The sequence below is a fragment of the Salvia hispanica genome, chromosome 4 (genome assembly GCF_029641045.1).
Source record: "Salvia hispanica isolate PSC_SH4W2 chromosome 4, Shi_PSC_v1, whole genome shotgun sequence".
Classification (NCBI taxonomy): Eukaryota; Viridiplantae; Streptophyta; class Magnoliopsida; order Lamiales; family Lamiaceae; genus Salvia; species Salvia hispanica.
Genome location: NC_142695.1, coordinates 39779692 through 39801713, shown reverse-complemented (window position 1 = coordinate 39801713; position 22022 = coordinate 39779692). Strand labels below are relative to the sequence as shown.

The 22022-nt window shown below is 38.8% G+C and overlaps 3 long non-coding RNA genes across 3 annotated transcripts; 2 read left to right on the top strand and 1 right to left on the bottom strand.

The window, feature by feature from the left end:
- The first annotated feature begins 13771 nt into the window (after positions 1-13771).
- On the top strand, positions 13772-14901 carry LOC148928628 (uncharacterized). Its single transcript, XR_016137727.1, has 2 exons — positions 13772-14002; positions 14683-14901. It is a non-coding gene; the product is annotated as an uncharacterized LOC148928628 (long non-coding RNA).
- A 3452-nt stretch (positions 14902-18353) lies between these two features.
- On the bottom strand, positions 18354-19124 carry LOC125196730 (uncharacterized). The gene is made up of 2 exons (XR_007171935.2): positions 19052-19124; positions 18354-18548 (listed from the first exon to the last, which is right to left on the bottom strand). It is a non-coding gene; the product is annotated as an uncharacterized LOC125196730 (long non-coding RNA).
- On the top strand, positions 19039-20899 carry LOC125196729 (uncharacterized). Its single transcript, XR_007171934.2, has 3 exons — positions 19039-19260; positions 19842-19923; positions 20679-20899. It is a non-coding gene; the product is annotated as an uncharacterized LOC125196729 (long non-coding RNA).
- The last annotated feature ends 1123 nt before the right edge of the window (positions 20900-22022 follow it).

Genomic DNA, 22022 nt, shown 5'->3' with positions numbered 1-22022 from the left:
GAGCTCATGCTAAAAGGGTAAAAATGTTCAGGAACAGTGCAAGAGTCTATCCAATTATGCATATTAGTGGTTATATAGTCATTGGACAATTTTGCCCTCATTTTAAGCTAAAAGGGTAAAATGTTCAGGAAAAGTGTAAACGTCTATCCAATGACACATATTAGCGGATATATATTCAATGGACAATTTTGCCCTCAGTTCAAGCCAAAAGGGTAAAAATGTTTAGGAATAGTGCAAAAGCCTATCCAACGTGAAATAAAATTATTCAGGGACTTAAATGTCACTCTTACATATCAATATATAAAGAAAATTTTGAAAGATATCTATCACCCTGCCAGTTTGGAGAGAAATATGATCATTGGTAAACGCAAAATTATGAGGCAAAGACCAATGTACAATACAATATAGAGAGAAACCTTCTCAAAGAAGATTGAACCTCTATAAATACCAATTTAACAAATTGATCTAGTGTAATTTATGTGAACTTGTTCAAGAACAACACTTTTTGGCGACATCGTAGCAATAGGTAATCAAAAACAGATAGTCAAATATCAATCAAAATAAAAATCTTGTAACGTCCCAAAATTCGATATAGAAGGAATCCGGTATTCCGACGAGGAAATGATCGGCTTGAGATTTTTCGATAACTAATTTAGTGTCATAAATGGTAATAATTATTTTGGATAGACATTATTTAATTAAAAATCTAAAATAATAAAGAAAAGAAAAAGAAGGAGAACAAGAGTGGCCAAGTTGCTTCTAGAGTCTAAGATAACAATTAGAATTAATAAGATATTAGTATAAAATTAAAAAATAGGGGGAAGAGGAAGGGACACTCCACCGCCATACCTCAACATCCCAAAAGTGTCCCTTTAACTTACTCTCGGCACTTTCTCTCTCGGGGGGAGGGGACACAAAGGTATACATCTCGACCTTCTCTTCTCAACTAGAAACTGATCGGTGGTCGTGGCCTCTCTTTGTTGACCACCGGTCTCCGCCGCAAATCGCAAACACCTTGGTCTTTGGCCTGACCACTGTTGTTTCCCTCTCCTCTCGGTATTCTCTGTTACACTTTTCGCTTATATATATATATATGGGTGCGGGGTAAAAGACTGACAGAATAGGTGTATATACATACATATACACACACGTATAATGTACTATAATTTATATACATGTAGGTGCTGGCAGCGGAAGCGCGCGATAATAAATCAATCACATAATAATCAGATCTATTTAGCAGATTATTTAGACAAAACCTATTCGCGTAAATATCACATGTATCATGCTTACAACTTGAATCAATCATGTTTTAAGAATATTGAAACCTAAAACATGCTTTTCTACGGAGCAGAAAAATACCTAATTAATTCTCCAAAGAATTGAAGATGGTTAGCTTCTTCTCCACGTGATGCTTTGAGTACTAAACCACAAATCTTCTCTCTGGTTCCCGAACTGTATCCCAATATCAGTGTGGGCTGATCTTACTAGAATACTAGGACTTAAATAAAGAAGACAGAAGAAATCCTTTTCGGAATAGGAGAGGAATTCGAAAATCTCCTCAGCTGGGGAAGGGATTTTCGAAAATTACAATGATGAGAAATTGTTGTTTTCTGTCTCATTTATTCTCCTATTTATATTAAGTTCCTTTTGGGCCCAGACAGGGATCTATGGAAGGTTTTGGATATGGGCTCATCCAATTTACTTTTTACTAATTAAATTGAACCCACAATTTAATATAAGTTATAATTGGAATATTACGAGCAGCCACTACAGAAGTAATATTGAACTCTCCCATCCAAATCCGAAATTACAAGTAATCCGGGTTTCCGTTTAACTTTCATTTCCCGTGCTTACGATTAAAATGTCCATTAATTAATTAATGTCTGCTATTGACTTAATTAATTAACTTCTTATTAATTCCAAGAGTGGACTTAGCATGAAACGCTTATTTATTATTCATAGAGTAATCACACTCCAACTAGCTAGGTTCCGAATAATAAAACCTCGTTTCGCGCTCCTCTTGAGGACATTATCAAGCGAGACTCAGCTCGCGCACGATTCAATATAATAGCAATCCTAGCACCGCTAGATATCGATCACCACTGCCCAATATATCAGGATAATTGGGTCACGAAAAACCCGCACCATTTGATAAGTCAAAGCAGTGCATAATCAATACTGTATGCTCAATGCTAACCTACATTGATTAAGAAATAAATATTTATCAAAACCTCGCCTTTCAGTAGATAGCCTAAGGCAAGTCTTGCTGTTAGATCCGTTCAGTGCTATACCACACTAATGTCATCTTATTTCAGTAAGGCTTAGAAATATGCGGACTGACATTGCAACCTTTCTCGATGGATAGTCAAATTCCATCTAGGTTGTGAAATTCATCTTTTTCTTTGTTTAGAACTGACCGTATTACCTTAAAGTGGACGACGCCCACAACCGGTCTACTAAAACAAAGACTTAGACTTTGTTAAGTTAACTTATACATTTAAACATGCATTAACATCCATTAAATGTAAAACATAACAACATTATGACAAAAATAATCTGTTTTATTTATTGGAAAATAAAATAAGAGTTTTACAGTATTCAATCACTCGAAACGTGATTTCTAGTATACAAACTCTAACAGTAGGTGTGTGAGAGAGTAGGGAGTATGAGTTGGAATAGAGGGGTTAAGTAAATGAATACACAAGAATTTTTATTGATTGTTTTTAGTTACTAGAATTGTGCATAAAATTAGTAAAGTCCTTCTCTCTAATTATACATCCATAGATACGCATACATATAGACATTAGTATGCATAGGTGCTTGAATAATTGACACTTACTGACATTTTATGGAATTAGCTACATATGGTCATTTTAGTTCCAAAAGAAAAATATGAAATAAACCAAAGTAGTAAGGGAACTGCATACTAATTGATAGTGTTTGTAGCTCTAAAATCCAAAAAGAATAAAGATGAAATTGATGGAAGTAAAGTATCAAGAAAATGTTGATGATTTAGAAACATCCATGGTCTAAATATAATTGAGAGTACATGGGCATTTAAGATTGACTATATTCATGGCTATATGTAAAAAGGTAAGAAGGATGTACATTCAAGCTGCATCGTGAAGAGAAAACAAAAGGGTGTGTGATTGCTAAGTCGAGCAGCTCGTTTGAGGTAGCATGTTCATCACTTTAAGAGCTGATTTTTTTTATCAAAATAATATGCAAGCATTATATGCAAATTGATACGCTCGGATTTTACACTGTTTTAAGGCCATTATTTGGTCCGTTTTTTTTATGTCAAAGTTACTCTACACGTCCATTATTTGCATATTTTATCTATTTTGGTACTTTGACGTGTTTTGTGAGAAATGTGCATAATTGAGCCAAAAAAGGGAGTCAAAACGCAAAGTCTGGAAATCTGGAGTCAGATGGCGACCGGCGACTGTCGCGAAGTTGTACGGCGACCGCCGGCGCCTGGCGGTCAGAGCAGTGCAGCGGTCCGCCTCGGAAAATTACACTTGGAAGAGAGTCTCGCCCGGCGACCGCCGGAAGTCGTGCGGCGGTCCACCGCCGGAGGAACAAAGACTCTAGACTCCAATGCGGCGGCCCGCCGGAGAAAGGCGGCGAATCCGAATTGCCCTAGATCTGCCCCAAGATTTACCATATTTTGAAGATCTTTTCCTTCTACAATGAGGATTGGCTTTCCCCCATAAATAAGACCTCAAGCTTCATCAAAAGAGAGAGTTTCTTTTTGCAAAATAATTCACAGAGATTAAAAGTTAGAGTACTTCAATTGTGCAAGGAGTTGAAGAAGGATTTCAAGAACATCAAGAACGACTAGGATTCAACCTACGGGTTCTATTTGCTTTAGTTTTATGTTCAAATTGTTTTCCCTTCAATCTATGTGTTTAGCTTATTCCATTATGTGTAACTAAACTCATAGGATTCAAGGGATGTGTTGGTAACAACTTTGGTTATACAATTCCAGTTTTCTATTTAATATCCGTTTTGTTTTTACTTTGTTTCTTCCCTAAGTAATTCTGATGCTTCACGATTGAGTGACATAATTGTGTATGATTTAATATAACTTGCTTCATAACTATGAGAGTTCTAGCGAGTTAGATCCACTTAGTAGACGCTACAGTTAGCTTCCCTTAAAACGACACTGTTAATTGAGAGTGAGGATTTTTCAAGGGTCTTAGGAGCTTTTTGGAATTACGTGTTAGGATTGACAACCCTAATCTTGTAATCAACGTTTGTATCGCATGAGCATAATCTAGGTGACTCGTCCTATCAAAGTAATAACTGTGCTAGGGTATTGTAGTTTGGAATTTGTATAACCATAACTGTGAATGCACATCCATGGGATTCCCTTATCTCTATCATTTGTCTCCGTGTTTTATTTGCAATCAGTTGTTAATTATTTTCCAATTGTTTTTAGTTTTCAAAAAGTTTTCAAAACCTTCCATTCTTCCAGATAGTAATTGAGTCTTAATAGAAGATAGACAGTCTGTGTTTGCCTTCCCCGTGTTCGATATCCGGTACTGACCTTTAGCTATACTATATATACTCTGTATACTTGCAGGTTTATTTAATGCTAAAAAATAGTGCATCAAGCTTTTGGCGCCGTTGCCGGGGAAGACAATTCACTTTGGAGTGATATCTTCAAACGGACAATTTTACTACTTTGGATTTTAATCGCTTTCATTTTATTTTTATTTTTATTTCCTTTTTGTTTTAATGGATTTTCCTGCAGGCATGGAGAATCCATATGGTTACTATGATGAGCAGCAAGGGGGATATTACGAGGAGTACTATAGCCCCGACCATGGGGGATCATTACTCCTACGATGCACAAGATTACTGTTCTTATAATTATTCTGAAATATGTGCAAGTATGGAGGAACAACCCCGCTCCAATTGGGAGGATCTGTTAGAAATCTGCATTGCTGAAGTTCTCGAACATAGAAAGGTGACGAACCAGAGGCTGGAAAATATGGAAAGGAACACAAGCACCTTAGAAAGAGGGTTGGCGAACCTCGTCACTCAAGTCGGGATGCTGGAATTTAACCTTGGGATCCTAGCCACAACCATAGGAAGCAAGCACACTCCAGGTACGCTTCCTAGCCTGCCAGAGGTAAACCCGAAAGGAAAGTGTCATGCTGTGCAGTTGCGTAACGGAACTACATATCAACCTCCGGAGGCAGGAGACCTAGGCAGGGGGAGAAGGGAGGCAAAGAAGTCACCCAGCAACAAGTCTGCCGAAGACGTGCGGCAGCCCGCCGCGTCACAGCTCGGCGACTCGCCGGCTACTCCCCAGCAGGTCGAGACAGGATCTAAAACGGACACTGATGAAGTTCCGGCGGCCGCCATACCCCATCACGGCGGCTGAAAGGCAGCAGTCAGACACACCACCACACAGCAGTGTCACCATCCCATATCCCCAGCGATTGAAAAGCAAGAAGCTTGACGCCCAGTTTGCCAAATTCTTGGAAGCAATGAACAAGGTCCACATCAACATCCCACTGGTGGAAGCCCTGCAACAAATGCCCAATTATGTTAAGTTTTTGAAAGATGTAGTGGCCAAGAAAAGAAAGTATGGAAAGTACGAGATAGTGGGCCTAACAGAGAACTGCAGCGCTATCATCCAAAAGGGATTACCCACTAAACACAAGGATCCAGTGAGTTTTACTTTATCTTGTATTTTAGGGAATGATGTTAAGGGTAAGGCATTATGTGATCTAGGATCTAGTATTAATTTGATGTCTTTATCTTTTTACAGGAAGCTTGATGTTGATAACATCCGCCCCACCTCAATCACGTTGCAAATGGCAGATCGGAACACAACTACACCAATGAGAATAGTGAAAGATGTCTTAGTAAGAGTTGGAGAATTTATTTTTCCAGCTGATTTTGTTGTGTTAGACATGCAGGAAGACAAAAAGGTGCCTTTGATTCTTGGAAGACCATTTCTAGCTACTGGGGGAGCCATGATTGATGTACATAAAGAAGAGCTTACATTGAAATTATACGATGAAAACATTACATTCAACATCTACGACGCCCTGAAATTCCATGGAAAAGAGGGGGCAGGAGGCTACCAATAATGTAGTGTCATCCAAGTCGTCACCGATTGTGTGGGAGAAGTAGAAGTCACTTATCATCAAACCCAGGATCCCCTCGAATCTTGTCTCATAAATTCTTTCACACCTAGTGCTGACCTATCTTCTTGTGATGCTAATGTGTGTGCTATAATTGCAGAATTGGAAGTGCTACCGGAAAGAATCCCTCAAAAGGGGAACGCGTTCTTGCCATTACGCACTCCCGAAGATGAGGTAGAGAGGAAGAAAGCAGTAGGGAAGCCACGGGGACCGCCAAAGGTAGAGCTGAAGCCACTCCCCGAACATCTCAGGTACGCATTCTTAGGGGCAGATAACAACTTTCCGGTTGTTGTGTCCGCTGCTTTGAGTGAAAAAGAGTGTGAAAAGCTTTTGTGTGTGTTGAATAAGTATAGGTCTGCCATAGGATGGTCTATTATTGATTTGAAAGGGATTAGCCCAACCACATGCATGCATAGAATTTTACTTGAGGAAGGGCATAAACCTCGTGTGCAAAATCAACGTAGACTTAATCCCATCATGCAAGACGTAGTGAGAAAAGAGGTGATAAAGTTATTAGATACAGGAATTATCTATGCAATATCTGATAGTGAATGGGTAAGTCTTACACATGTAGTAGCTAAGAAAGGGGGGATGACTGTAGTGTCCGGTCAGGATGGAGAGATGATAGCCACGAGAGTAGCTACAGGTTGGAGAGTGTGCATTCATTATAGGATTTTAAATGCGGCCACTAGGAAAGATCATTTCCCTTTGCCTTTCATTGATCAGATGCTTTATAGACTAGGGGGATATGATTACTATTATTTTCTTGATGGTTATTCTAGTTATAATCAAATTGCAATTGCTCCCGAAGATCAACATAAGTCTGCTTTCATATGTCCTTATGGTATTTATGCTTATAGGAAGATATCGTTTGGCTTATGTAATGCTCCTGCTACTTTTCAGAGATGTATGATGGCTATATTTCATGACTTAATTGAAAAAGTGATGGAGGTGTTTATGGATGATTTTTCTGTGTTTGGCAAATCTTATGATCATTGTCTTGAGAATTTAGTTAAGGTTTTGCAGAGATGTGTAGAAACTAACCTCGTTCTCATTTGGGAAAAATGTCACTTTATGGTGAAAGAAGGTATAGTTCTAGGGCATAAAGTGTCTTCTGCAGGGATAGAAGTTGACAGGGCAAAGATTGCAGCCATTGAGAAACTCTCACCTCCTTCCAATGAAAAGGGAGTAAGAAGTTTTCTAGGACACGCAGGCTTCTACCGGAGATTCATCAAGGATTTTTCGAAAATCTATAAATCTCTTTGTAAATTACTTGAGAAGGATGTGAAATTTAATTTTACTTCCGATTGCTTGCAGGCTTTTGAGACCTTTAAGAAAGCTTTAGTAAGCGCCCCTGTCCTCATCACACCCGATTGGAGCCAACCATTTGAAATTATGTGCGACGCAAGTGATATTGCAGTTGGCTCAGCTTTGGGGCAGAAGAGGGACGAGATTTTCAGAGTCATTTATTATGCTAGTAGAACTTTAGATTCTGCTCAAGCTAATTATACGACTACTGAAAGGGAGATGCTTGCTATCGTATATTCTTTTGATAAATTTAGAGCTTATCTTGTTGGGACTAAAACTATTGTTTATACTGATCATGCAGCTATTAGGCACTTGTTTGCAAAGAATGATGCAATGCCCAGTCTTATCCGATGGATCTTGCTATTCCAAGAATTTGATGTTGAAATAAGGGACATGAAAGGATGTGAAAATGTGGTAGCGGATCATTTGTCACGGTTGGAGCACCCGGTGGAAGGAGAAGATTTATCACAAGAAATCAATGAGGACTTCCCCGATGAGCATCTGTTCTTCACTCAAGTCACTTTTCCATTGTACGCTGATATTGTTAATTATCTAGCAGCCAAGGTACATCCTCCCGATCTTACTCCTTATTAGAAAAAGAAATTTTATAGAGATGTACGATCTTACTTTTGGGATGAGCCATACTTGTTCAAAAGATGTGCAGATACTATACTTAGGAGGTGTGTACCTCAGGAGGATTGGGCGGCCATAGTTGAGAGGTGTCATTCGTCCCCAACTGGAGGGCATTTTGGTGTGCAAAGGACCGCGATAAAAGTTTTGCAAAGCGGTTTCTACTGGCCTACCATTTTTCGTGACTCTGCTAGCATTGTTCTCCAATGCAATGAATGCCAACGAACGGGAGGAATATCCAAGAAGAAGGAGATGCCTATGAACACCATCATTGAGGTAGAATTGTTTAACGTATGGGGGATAGATTTCATGGGATCATTTGCAAAATCAAGAGAGTACCAATACATCTTACTTGCAGTAGAGTATGTTTCTAGATGGGTGGAAGCAATTCCAACCAGAACTAACAATTCGAAAGTTGTCACTGCATTTGTTTGAAAAAATATCTTTTGCAGGTTTGGTACACCCTGTGCTCTTATTAGTGATGGAGGATCTCACTTCAACAATAGATGGTTGGACAACGTGTTGGATAAATACGGAGTCAAGCATATAGTCACTTCGCCCTATCATCCTCAAGCGAATGGGCAAACCGAGTTAGCAAATAGGAAGATCAAGTTGGTTCTTCAAAAGACGGTGAGCATGAACAGAAAAGATTGGGCACTGTGATTAGATGACGCATTATGAGCGTATCGTACCGCCTACAAGGGCCCCATAGGTATGTCTCGTTATCAACTTGTGTTTGGAAAGTCATGTCATTTGCCTCTTGAGATGGAGTACAGGTCGTATTGGGCAATCAATAAGTTGAACCAGGACTTCCACAAGGCCGGTGAGGAAAGACGTCTTTTTCTTAATGAGATGGACGAGTTTCGGATGGAAGCTTATGACAGTTCATCCACTTACAAGGAACGAATGAAGGCTTACCATGACCGGATGATCAGCCCAAGAGAGCTCACGTTGGGGGATGTAGTTTTGTTGCACAATTCGAGACTCTCTCTGTTCTCCAGAAAGTTGAAGTCTAAATGGATTGGCCCTTACATGATCAAGAAGATATATGACAGTGGAACAGTGGAGTTTCTAGCCCTGGATGGACAGTTGTTTCAAGCTAATGGTCACCGTGTGAAGAAATATTACAGTTCAGACAAGTCGTTGGAGGAAGAGGTTGATCTAGAGGAACCACCCAAGGAGTAAAGGAGGGTAACGTCAAGCTAATGACTTTAAAAGAGCGCTTGTTGGGAGGCAATCAAGCCATGTTTTTGATAATTTTTTATTTAATTCATAAGTATTTTTGGTTTTGGTTTAATTTTGTGCTTTGAAATTTTTTTCGCAGGTTCTAACCTCTATGTGGCGACCGCCGCAAGCGCTGCGGCGGTCCGCCACCTGAACGCTGGAAAAATCTGACAATGTGCGGCGACCGCCGGACAGGCCGCGGCGGCCCACCACCTGGGCACAGTCTCCATCGTGATTTTTCGAAATTTTTTGAATTTTCGCCCCGTCTAACCTCTACGCGAAATTTTTCAAGGTATGTTTTCTTTTTAGTAGTTCACTCACGTCCCAACCGACTCTACAAACTTATTTTACACTTTGTTGTAAATAAATTTGGGGGGATGAAGTGGTGGACCGTGAGTATAGGTTTTTGTTTTAGGGTTTTCTTTTTTTTTTTAAGTTTTTTTTTTTTTTTTTTCAAAACCCCGTAGGAGGATTTTGTTTTCTAAAAATGTTTTCTTGAATCCATGTCGTGAACTTAACATGAAGAACTTAGAAACACACATGCTTAGGGACACACTTTAGATCGAGTTGCCAATGATATTACATTCCATCTATGTTTAAGTGTGGCTTAACGTTTTGATTTGATGGTTTGGTGAAAGGGTGCATAATTAGTGAATTGTTTGTTCGCCTTGAATCATGCTTTATACCTTGTGAGGATTTGAGCTTAAATTTCATTCTTGTGTGATTTATCTACATGCATGTATTTGTTTCTAGAACTTGCTCCTAGTCTTGCCTAAGTTTACATAGTGTTTAAGTTGATTTAGGAGGATGATTGACCATCTTTTCAAGCCTACTTTTATCCAAAATTTTCGACCCTCTCAAATTTTAATTTTTCCCTTTGGAGCCAATTTTGAGTCTTTAAGCCTTTTCTTTGGAAGCCAACATAATGGGGACAATTCCTTGGGTTAGTTAGAATTTTCTATCTTTTGTAAAGGAATTGGAGAGATACGGAGAAAGTATAAAAAGTAATGTGCTTAAATGTAGAAAAGTACAAGTTGTGAAGTTGGGAAAAATTCCAAATATGTGTTAAATCTTGTAAAGGATGCTTATAAAAGAGAAAGAAAGGTTGAAAAAGAAAGAAAGAAAAAAAAATGTGAAAGGTTGTGAAAAAAGAAAGAAAGAAAATCAAAGGATTGGAAAGTGAGTTGAAGGAGAAAATAAAGTGTTGAAAGTGTCTTGGGTTTTAGAAAAGTGGAGTCACTTTAACTCTACTTGGGATATCTTATTTTTAGTCACTTTTTAGCCAAATATTTTTCACCTACCAAATAGCCTACATTACAACTAAAGATAAAGACCTTTGGGACTTTTGATGCTTAATCACATCTAGTAGAGGAGAGAGTAGACTTTGAGCAAGCATATGGTAAACTTTGCATGATGCATGATTTGAGTGCTTATATACTTTACCTTATACACTTTGAGAGTGAGAGAACACTTCCCATCTTTGAAAGTTTGCCACATGTGAGTGCTTGATTTCAAAGTGTTCCACAAGTTAGTAATGAAAGTGCACTAATAAGCCTTGCTTGATTTGATTGCGTTAATACATGCTAAATTTATTCTTTCATCTTTTGAGGCAATTATGACATCTAGTCCTTGTGCATTCCGTGCGTATATTTTTGTGTCTTTATTGTTTTGTTCGAGAACAAACAAAAATGTAAGTTTGGGGGAGTTGATATTGTGACATCCCTAACCCGAAACTTGCATTATTTTGCATATTATCATATTATATTGTCATTACATATTAAATTGTCATTTTTACTACAGAGATATTAGTGTGACATAGAGAATATATTTATTGTTATGACGACCCAATATAGTCGAATATATGGATTGTTTTGATTTACGAGAATTGTTAAAATGGATGTGTGTATATTATTTTATTATATAAATTAGTATATTAAATGATTAATTTTATGTGTGTGTATTTATATATACACTTGTAAGATATATATGAGTAAAGTTAATAAGTATATGTAAGAAAATAATAGAGTAAATATAAAATAAGCTATATGCCTACATATGCATGTACGTGCATGTAGAAAATAGGAAAAGAATAAGATTATGTACAGTTTCTTATTTTCATAGGAATCAATATAATTATGTCAATAGAAATAGGTATAATTAATCACATAAATAAATAAATGATATCTAATTATAATATATGTGTGTGTACACCGATAAGGTGTCTACAATGTCTCATTTTGACAGCTAGCGAAATTATATGCTACCTAAGAGCGTCTCCACCGGCGGACGTCCCGGTCGCCCCTCGCCGACGTCCGACCGGACGTCCATCGTAGTGGATGGGAAGGGCGCCCACGCCCGTCCCGAGTGCCCGTCGGATGGCCTCGCCCCTCGCACCGACGTCTGACCGGACGTCCGCCACTGTGGCGAAGGTCGGACGTCCGCAATTTTTAATTTTTAATTTTTTTTTAAAAAAAAAACTCTATAAATAGGGCTCCCCCAACTTCATTTCATTCACACCACTTGTGTTGACAAGTTTCTCTCTCTAACATCTTTTTTCAATTATATCTAATGGCGAGTAGTCGTGCGGGTGGTAGTGGCGGAGGTTGTGCAAGAGGCGATTGATCGATTGCTCCGGCAGAGGCAGCAGGCGGCGGCGGCGGTACCTCGGCCGATCCATCGCCGACGTCATGTACCCCGGGACCACATTGCTGCACATATTCGGTTGTATGAGGACTATTTTGCTCCGCAGCCGCGTTTTGGGGAGGCCTTATTCCGGAGACGTTTTAGGATGCATCGTCCTCTGTTTATGCATATCGTGGGTGCTTTAGAGAGAAGATACGAGTTTTTCAGGATCAGGGAGGATGTGCATGGCAAACCCGGACACACGGCAATACAGAAGTGCACTGCCGCAATCAGGAAACTGGCGTACGGAGGCCCGGCCGACATGTTCGACGAGTACCTCCACATTGGCGAGTCTTCAGCCGTCAAGTGTCTGCTGAATTTTTGCGCGGGCGTTAGATCGATATTCGGGGATCAGTATCTTTGTCGTCCGAGCCCCCGAAGACTGCCCGCGGCTGATAAATATGCACGGGTCGGTGCACGGGTTCCTTGGGATGTTGGGCAGCATAGATTGTATGCATTGGGAGTGGAAGAACTGCCCCGTCGCCTGGAAGGGGATACACACTTCCGGCTTCAAAGCCAAGCATCCCACGATGATCCTTGTAGCTGTAGCTGACTACCGGCTGTGGATATGGCATGCTTATTTTGGAGTCGCCGAGTCGAACAACGACATCAACGTCCTCCAGTCGTCGCCCCTGTTCAACGATCAGTGCAATGGCGTTGGTCCCGCCATCAGTTTCGTCGCCAACGGCAACCAGCACAATATGGGATACTATTTGGAGGATGGGATATACCCAAACTGGCCCGTCTTTGTGAAGACGATCAAGCATGCGGTCGGACCAAAGAAGTCCTACTTTGCGACCCGTCAGGAGGCAGCGCGCAAAGATGTTGAGCGCGCATTTGGTGTGCTCCAGAGTCGATGGGGAATGGTGAGGGGTCCAGCACGGCAGTGGTATATTCCCAACATCGGCGACATCATGTACGCATGTATTATTTTGCACAACATGATTGTCGAAAGTGAAGGGGACGAACTGACTCAGTGGACCAACGAAGATGATACGGGTGCCGGTCCAAGCCACGGCGTGGCCAGTGCGAATGTGAACATGGGGGTACCTCATGGAGAGGTTGAGCGGTTGCGCGCATTTGCCGACATGCGGCAAAGAGATGCCCATATTCGACTTCAAGAGAATATCATCGAAGAAGTTTGGACGCGGAGGGGTGCAAGTTGATGTGGTTGCTTTTTTTTCTATCTACTATATAATTTTTTTTTTCGAATGATGTATGTTTTTTTTTTAATGAAATATTCGCATTTCCCCGTTCGTATTCATGTCGAATTTTAATTCCGTAACTTTTAATTTTAATTATGAATTTAATTTTATTGCGGGAAGTCCTAATGGGAAGTCCTAGTGGGAAGTGCTAGTGCAGTGGGAAGGGCTAGTGATGTGACAGTGGAATGAGAGGGGCTAGTGATGACGTGGCAGGCAGTTTTGTGGGAAGTCCTAGTGGGAGGGGCGCCGCCGGAGACGCTCTAAGGAAAAATGTTGGCTACGTGTACTTTTCTTTTTATAACATATAGAAGTATATTATTGTAATGTTGGGAGTATTAGATATACTTTGCTTAAAATAGAATTTAATTATATATATTTTGATATAAAATAGGTGGACAAATATGAAGTGGTGCACGTGTGGAAGTGTAAGGAGAACAACAAGTGTATACGTGTCTTGCTATTAAACATGCATTTATATTATGACATTGTCAAAATTTTAATTTTGGGATATATAATATGGTATTTAGTGTAACTATAAATAAAAGGAGGAAGGGGGTCGTCTAAAACAGAGGGAGAGGGGTTGATACGAATTTCACCAGAAGAAAGAAAAGGACAGAGAAATAAATTGTTGGAATGGATAATTTTTTGGAAGATATTTTTCAAAATCAAAGTTATAAATCAGGTAGCATGAACTTGTGTTCGGTTAAGTTATTTATCCTAAATAAGGATCAAGGAGCGTAGACCAAGAAACATTAAGAGCACGACTTGATTATCTGTCATAATAAGGTGGGTATAAATCACACTTTTAATTTTATATATTTTATGTGATTAATTTTTATGTGTTAAATTGGAGTGAATATTTGAATTATATGATGTGAGCCTAAAATGGTTATCTGTTATTTGATATTGATGGTGTAATATGATGTGGGTATGTGATTGGTGCAATGGATATGTCAGTGGTGCAATTGATGCATTTTATATAGCATTAGAAGTACTTGAATCATTGGATTAAAGAGGATATGTGACAGTCTTGCTCTGGGTTTTACGGGTCATATTCAATGATAATGGACCTACGGGTCAAAGAAAATGTGCAAAGAGGGGCCTTCGTGCAAAGGTCAAAATGCAAAGAGGGGCCTTCGTGCAAAGGTCAAAATGCAAAGAGGGGCTTTCGTAGAAAGGTCAAATCAAAGAGGGACCTTCGTGGAAAGGTCACGAAGGTCAAATAAATATAAGGGACCTACGGGTCGTATACAATGGAAATCTCGGGCAGATACCAGGCTTGATTTGTCACAGAATAATAAAAAGAACGGAGAGGCATATGCATATGAATACTAAATTGTGTATGATATTTATTACTTCTGGTGATATATATTGTGAAAGAATGTGTTTGATATTTGTGTGTGAAATTAAAGGTAAGGTTTATATATACTGAGTTGTGGCTAATATAAACCACTAATATTTTTCAGGAATAAGATATCAATGATGCGTGGGTTGATGTGAGTTACAGTTATTATAAGGGTCGGCGGCTGACACATTTTGACAACCTTCTCCTCCTCATCATTTTTGCATTAGATAAATGTATAGTATATATAGTGGTGAGATGGTCCCACTACTTTTCAGAATGTTCTAAAATATGTACTTCATAAATGTTGGTATTTGAAATTATATAATGTGTGTTTTATTTACTTGACGTGTGGATTATTTAGTTTAAATTTTGAATTTATTTATAGTAAGTGGTTACGTCATAAGAGTTGAGGTGTGACAGATACGCTCGGATTTTGCACTGTTTTAAGGCCATTATTTGGTCCGTTTTTTATGTCAAAGTCACTCTACACGTCCACTATTTGCATATTTTATCTATTTTGGTACTTTGACGTGTTTTGTGAGAAATGTACATAATTGAGCCGAAAAAGGGAGTCAAAACTCAAAGTCTGGAAATCTGGAGTCAGACGGCGACCGGCGACCACCGCGAAGTTGTACAGCGACCGCCGGCGCCTGGCGTTCAGAGCAGTGCAGCGGTCCACCTCAGAAAATTACACTTCTAAGAGAGTCTCGCCCGGCGACCACCGGAAGTCGTGCGGCGGTCCGCCCCCAGAGGAAAAGAGACTCTGGACTCCAATGCAGCGACCGCCGGCCAAGGTACGGCGGCCCGTCGGAGAAAGGCGGCTAATCCGAATTGCTCTAGATCTGCCCCAAGATTTACCATATTTTAAAAATCTTTTCCTTCTACAAAGAGGATTGGCTTTCCCCCATAAATAAGACCTCAAGCTTCATCAAAAGAGAGAGTTTCTTTTTGCAAAATAATTCACAGAGATTAAAAGCTAGAGTACTTCAATTGTGCAAGGAGTTGAAGACGGATTTCAAGAACATCAAGAACGACTAGCATTCAACCTACGGGTTCTATTTGCTTTAGTTTTATGTTCAAATTGTTTTCCCTTCAATCTATGTGTTTAGCTTATTCCATTATGTGTAACTAAACTCATAGGATTCTAGGGATGTGTTAGTAACAACTTTGGTTATACAATTCCAGTTTTCTATTTAATATCCGTTTTGTTTTTACTTTGTTTCTTCCCTAAGTAATTCTGATGCTTCACGATTGAGTGACACAATTGTGTATGATTTAATATAACTTGCTTCATAACTGTGAGAGTTCTAGCGAGTTAGATCCACTTAGTAGACGCTACAGTTAGCTTCCCTTAAAACGACACTGTTAATTGAGAGTGAGGACTTTTCAAGGGTCTTAGGAGCTTTTTGAAGTTACGTGTTAGGATTGACAACCCTAATCTTGTAATCAACGTTTGTATCGCATGAGCATAATATAGGTGACTCGTCCTATCAAAGTAATAACTGTGCTAGGGTATTGTAGTTTGGAATTTGTATAACCATAACTGTGAACGCACATCCATGGGATTCCCTTATCTCTATCATTTGTCTCCGTGTTTTATTTGCAATCAGTTGTTAATTGTTTTCCAATTGTTTTTAGTTTTCAAAAAGTTTTCAAAACCTTCCATTCTTCCAGATAGTAATCGAGTCTTAATAGAAGATAGACAGTCTGTGTTTGCCTTCCCCGTGTTCGATATTCGGTACTGACCTTTAGCTATACTATATATACTCTGTATACTTGCAGGTTTATTTAATGCTAAAAAATAGTGCATCACAAATATGTGATGATATGTTAATAAAGATATGTAAAAGTAAATATATAAAATGGTGTGTATTGATTCTTCGCCCTATACGAGCTATCGTCACCGTATGCGGGCTATCGTCGCCCACTATTGGGCTATCGTCGCCCTATACGGGGCTATTGATGTGAAGTGGAGTCATATAATGCTCTTGATGTTAAATATTGATATCGAAGATATCGATGTTGTTTGTTATTATATGTGGTAAACGTGGCTATACAATGACTTATGTACTTTAACGAGATTAAGACGATATTGTTTGAAAGCTTCTTCGCTATATAAGTGAACATAAAGTTGTCGATAGTGCTTATACACATGTCAGTGAATGTAATATGAAAATGCATATGATAAGAACAGAATTAATGATGGAGGCTAAATTAATTATAAATTTTATTTTTACCTATTATTATGTATGAATTGGTGATAAACTGTGAATGTGTTACAGGTTGATTGCTACGGACCTTGCTCCATTCTAGGCTTCTATGTCATCACTACGTCCCTGCCAGTCACTTATGAAGCTACATTTTGGGTATATGCATGTTTTGATAGACTGTAACACGTCCCGATTTGACTTTGTGTCTTGGGTTTTTGATGTGTAGTGATTTGTCTATAGTTTATGGGCATATTGACATGGAAATGTATAATCCCTAAACTTTTGGATATTAATATTTGCATAAATCGTGTTAGTTGGTACATGAAAATGGATTTTTTTATCTATGTAATTCTTTATGTACCGGAATTGTAGCATTCCATAATCGAACGGACATCGGCCGGGTATGGGGTGTTACAAGTTTGGTATCAGAGCCGAGGTTAAGTCGATTCTAGGACTAAATCACATCTGAGATGCATTGTTACATGCCACATGAAAATTTTCTTTTGTTTGTACTAGTGACCTTACATAGCTGTTATATTTTGGTCCATTTTTTTTTTGAAGTTTTGAAGTATGGCTGAAGAAGAAGCCCAAAGTATGATGCAATGTTCTCAATCTGGAGAACAACCTATAAATACTGATGATGTCTCAATTCCGGGATAAGATATATTACGGACGATGGCAACTGCTTTGCGGTAGATAGCAGGATCAGTAACTCCAATCCAAGTTTCAGTTGTAGAAAAATTACATAAACACGGAGCTGAAGAATTCAGAGGAAGACGTACTAATAATCCTAATACAGCTGAATACTGGCTGCAGCAACTTGAACGAATCTTCATTTTCATGCCAAGTACTCAAGAAGAAAAATTACATGGTGTTATATCATTGCTAAAAGAAGAAACTTATATATGGTGGTTGAGCAAGGTGGAGAGTTGTACGTCGGAGATGATCTCTTGGGAATTCTTTGTAAAGGAATTTAGAAAACGATATGTGGGGGTTCGGCATATGGAAGAAATAAAAAGAGAATTCCTCCACTTAGTACAAGGCAACATGTCCGTTCTTGAGTATGAAGGTGAATTTCGACGTCTGTCTCGATATGCACGAGAGATCGTGCCTAATGAGGAGGAAATGTGTCGGCGGTTCGAGCGAGGGCTAAACGACAATATCCAGAAATTAGTGTTGGGAGCAAGAGAAAATGATTGACTAAATTGTCTGAGTTGGCACAAAGCATGGAAAAATTGGATTCCGGAGAAGAAATGGAGAAAGGTAATAAGAATATGGGTAAGAAACCGATAGAGAGCCCTAGATCAACTTCACAAAGGTCGTCTAGGAAGAGGTTTAAAGATCCACAAGGAGAAGAAAATTATGCACCAGCTCGCTTTCCAGGATATAGTCAAGAACATAAATCTGGATTTAGACCCTCTTCGGGATCACATTCTACTTCTGTAACTAGTACCGCAGGATCTGCTAGGGCACCCTTATGTGAGTACTGTGACAAGTGTCATTTTGGTAAATGTCGAAAACTGACAGGGGGATGCTTTGGCTTTGGGGCTACTGATCATTACGTGCAAGATTGCCCAAAGAATAATGATGCCATAGTCACTCCAAGATCTGAATTCACTCCATAGAAAAGACAAAATACAGGACCAAGCTTTGTAGCTGGAGAAGGTCAAAGAGCTATGTCAGAGGCTATATCGCGAGTTGAACCGAAAGCTCCAGCTCGTACTTACGCCATTAGAGCTCGAGAGAATCCAGACGAACCAGAGGTGATACTAGGTACCTGTAAATCATATAAATTATCTGTTATAGATCTTGGCTACAGAAATTTAGGGGGAGTTCAAGATTAAAAGAATTCATTTGGTAAATGCTTATTAGATAAGTCATAAGATTGCAGGAATTTCACAAATATCATAGGACAATAATAATAATAGTATCCTTAGATTTTTTTTTTAAGTAAAATTTCGAGGACGAATTTTTTTTTTTTTTTAGGAGGATAGAGTTGTAACATCCCAAAATTCGATATAGAAGGAATCCGGTATTCCGACGAGGAAATGATCGGCTTGAGATTTTTCGATAAATAATTTAGTGTCATAAACGGTAATAAATATTTTGGATAGACATTATTTGATTAAAAATATAAAATAATAAAGAAAAGAAAAAGAAGGAGAACAAGAGAGAATGGTCAAGTTGCTTCTAGAGTCTAAGATAACAATTAGAATGAATAAGATATTAGTATACAATTAAAAAATAGGGGGAAGAGGAATGGACACTCCACCGCCATACCTCAACATCCCAAAAGTGTTCCTTTAACTTTCTCTCGGCACTTTCTCTCTCGGGGGAGGGGGGGACACAAAGGTATACATCTCGGCCTTCTCTTCTCAACTAGAAACTGATCGGTGGTCGTGGCCTCTCTTTGTTGACCACCGGTCTCCGCCGCAAATCGCAAACACCTTGGTCTTCGGCCTGACCACTGTTATTTCCCTCTCCTCTCGGTATTCTCTGTTACACTTTTTGCTTATATATATGGGTGGGGGGTAAAAGACTGACATAATAGGTGTATATAAATACATACACACACGCGTATAATGTACTATAATTTATATACATGTAGGTGTGTGAGAGAGTAGGGAGTATGAGTTGGAATGGAGGGGTTAAGTAAATGAATACACAAGATATTTTTTATTGATTGTTTTTAGTTACTAGAATTGTGAATAAAATTAGTAAAGTTCTTCTCTCTAATTATACATCCATAGATACGCATACATATAGACATTGGTATGCATAGGTGCTTGGATAATTGACACTTACTGACATTTTATGGAATTAGCTACATATAGTCATTTTAGTTCCAAAAGAAAAATATGAAATAAACAAAAATAGTAAGGGAACTCCATACTAATTGATAGTGTTTGTAGCTCTAAAATTCAAAAAGAATAAAGATGAAATTGATGGAAGTAAAGTATCAAGGAAATGTTGATGATTTAGAAACATCCATGGTCTAAATATAATATATAATTGAGAGTACATGGGCATTTAAGATTAACTATATTCATGGCTATATATATGTAAAAAGGTAAGAAGGATGTACATTCAAGCTGCATCGTGAAGAGAAAACAAAAGGGTGTGTGATCGCTAAGTCGAGCAGCTCGTTTCAGGTAGCATGTTCGTCATTTTAAGAGTTGATTTTTTTAATCAAAATAATATGCAAGCATTATATGCAAATATGTGATGATATGTTAATAAACATATGTAGACGTAAATATATAAAATGGTGTGTATTTATTCTTCGCCTTATACGGGCTATCGTCGCCCACTACTGGGCTATCGTCATCCACTACTGGGCTATCGTCACCCTATACGGGCTATCGTCGCCCACTATTGGGCTATCGTCGCCCTATATGGGCTATCGTCACCCTATACGGGCTATCGTCGCCCACTATTGGGCTATCGTCGCCCTATATGGGCTATCGTCACCCATTATATGGGCTATTGACACCCGCTACTGGGCTATCAGTGGATGATTAAAGGTTATTGTTGGTGATTATCTGTGTAACCGTGTTTTTGAATCGAACTTATAGGCGGGGCTATTGATGTTAAGTGGAATCATATAATGCTCTTGATGTTAAATATTGATATTGAAGATATCGATGTTGTTTGTTATTATATGTGGTAAACGTGGCTATACAATGACTTATGTACTTTAACGAGATTAAGACGATATTGTTTGAAAGCTTCTTCGCTATATAAGTGAACATAAAGTTGCCGATAGTACTTATACACATGTCAGTAAATGTAATATGAAAATGCATATGATAAGGACAGAATTAATGATGGAGGCTAAATTAATTATAAATTTTATTTTTGCCTATTATTATGTATGAATTGGTGATAAACTGTGAATGTGTTACAGGTTGATTGCTACGGACCTTGCTCCATTCTAGGCTTCTATGTCATCACTACGTCCCTGTCAGTCACTTATCAAGCTACATTTTGGGTATATGCATGTTTTGATAGACTGTAACACGTCCCGATTTGACTTTGTGTCTTGGGTTTTTGATGTGTAGTGATTTGTCTATAGCTTATGGGCATATTGACATGGAAATGTATAATCCCTAAACTTTTGAATATTAATTTTTGCATGAATCGTGTTAGTTGGTACATGGAAATGGATTTTTTATCTATGTAATTCTGTACGTACCGGAATTGTAGCATTCCATACTCGATCGGACATCGGCCGGGTATGGGGTGTTACAAATCTAGTATTCCAAAATTGACCAAGAACATAAGCTAAAAAGGTCAACTAAGAGCATAACCTAAAATGAGCAAGAAAAAGACACGATCAATACCAAGGAAAACAAAATCGAATAAAATCAAAAACAGGGAACAACATTTTACTTCTTTGTGAGGCTCGGATTTCAATTGCAATCATCATCGCTGCAAAATCCGAAAACGACCTAGATGACTTGAATCACACCAAATCACCCAAGAACATCCAAATCAACCACACCACTGTCACATTCCCTCACCAAATTGAACCAATTAAACCACTATCTCAACACCATCCCAGGTTATATTTGGCAGCTTAAAAACAATTTTCAAGTAACTTTAGAGCATCCGCAACGCGGCTCGACTGCGTTGCGGGTCGTTCGTCGCGTGGAGATTCTCGCAAGCCAGCGCGCTACCCCCATGTGGCGCGATGTGGATTGGCGGTGGCGCCCACTGGCTGACCTGTGAGTGAGCATCGTATTTTGACCATTTAAAAAAAAAATTAAATTGAAAAAATAAAAGATTAATAAAATGTTTCCACTTTCTCAAATATTACTGCTTTATTACTTTGTGTTTTTATATTTTTTTCATTTTTTATCATCCAATATATTCTAAACTCATCTATTCATCACCTAATTTTTTTACACCGAAGAACTCTCTCTCACTCTTTTTTTTTTCTAAAAATTTTTCATTCTATCATTCCAACTCAAGCATCGTTAACTCAAAGGAGGAAATCCTTCGAATTCTGGCATAATCGTTCTAAGAAGAAAGAGAGGGAGAGGAAATCGCCATCGTGAACCCTCCTATGCCGTGAAACTGGCTCCATCGTGAGCAGGAGGTAGCTGCCCAAGAGCTCTTTCAGGATTACTTTTCCGAGCAACCACCATAGTCGTTTCCGCATGCACGAAACACATATTTTTGCGCATGCACAAATTTAAGAAATTATTTGACATTATGAAGAAAAGTGAGTGGTACGTGGAACCAATTT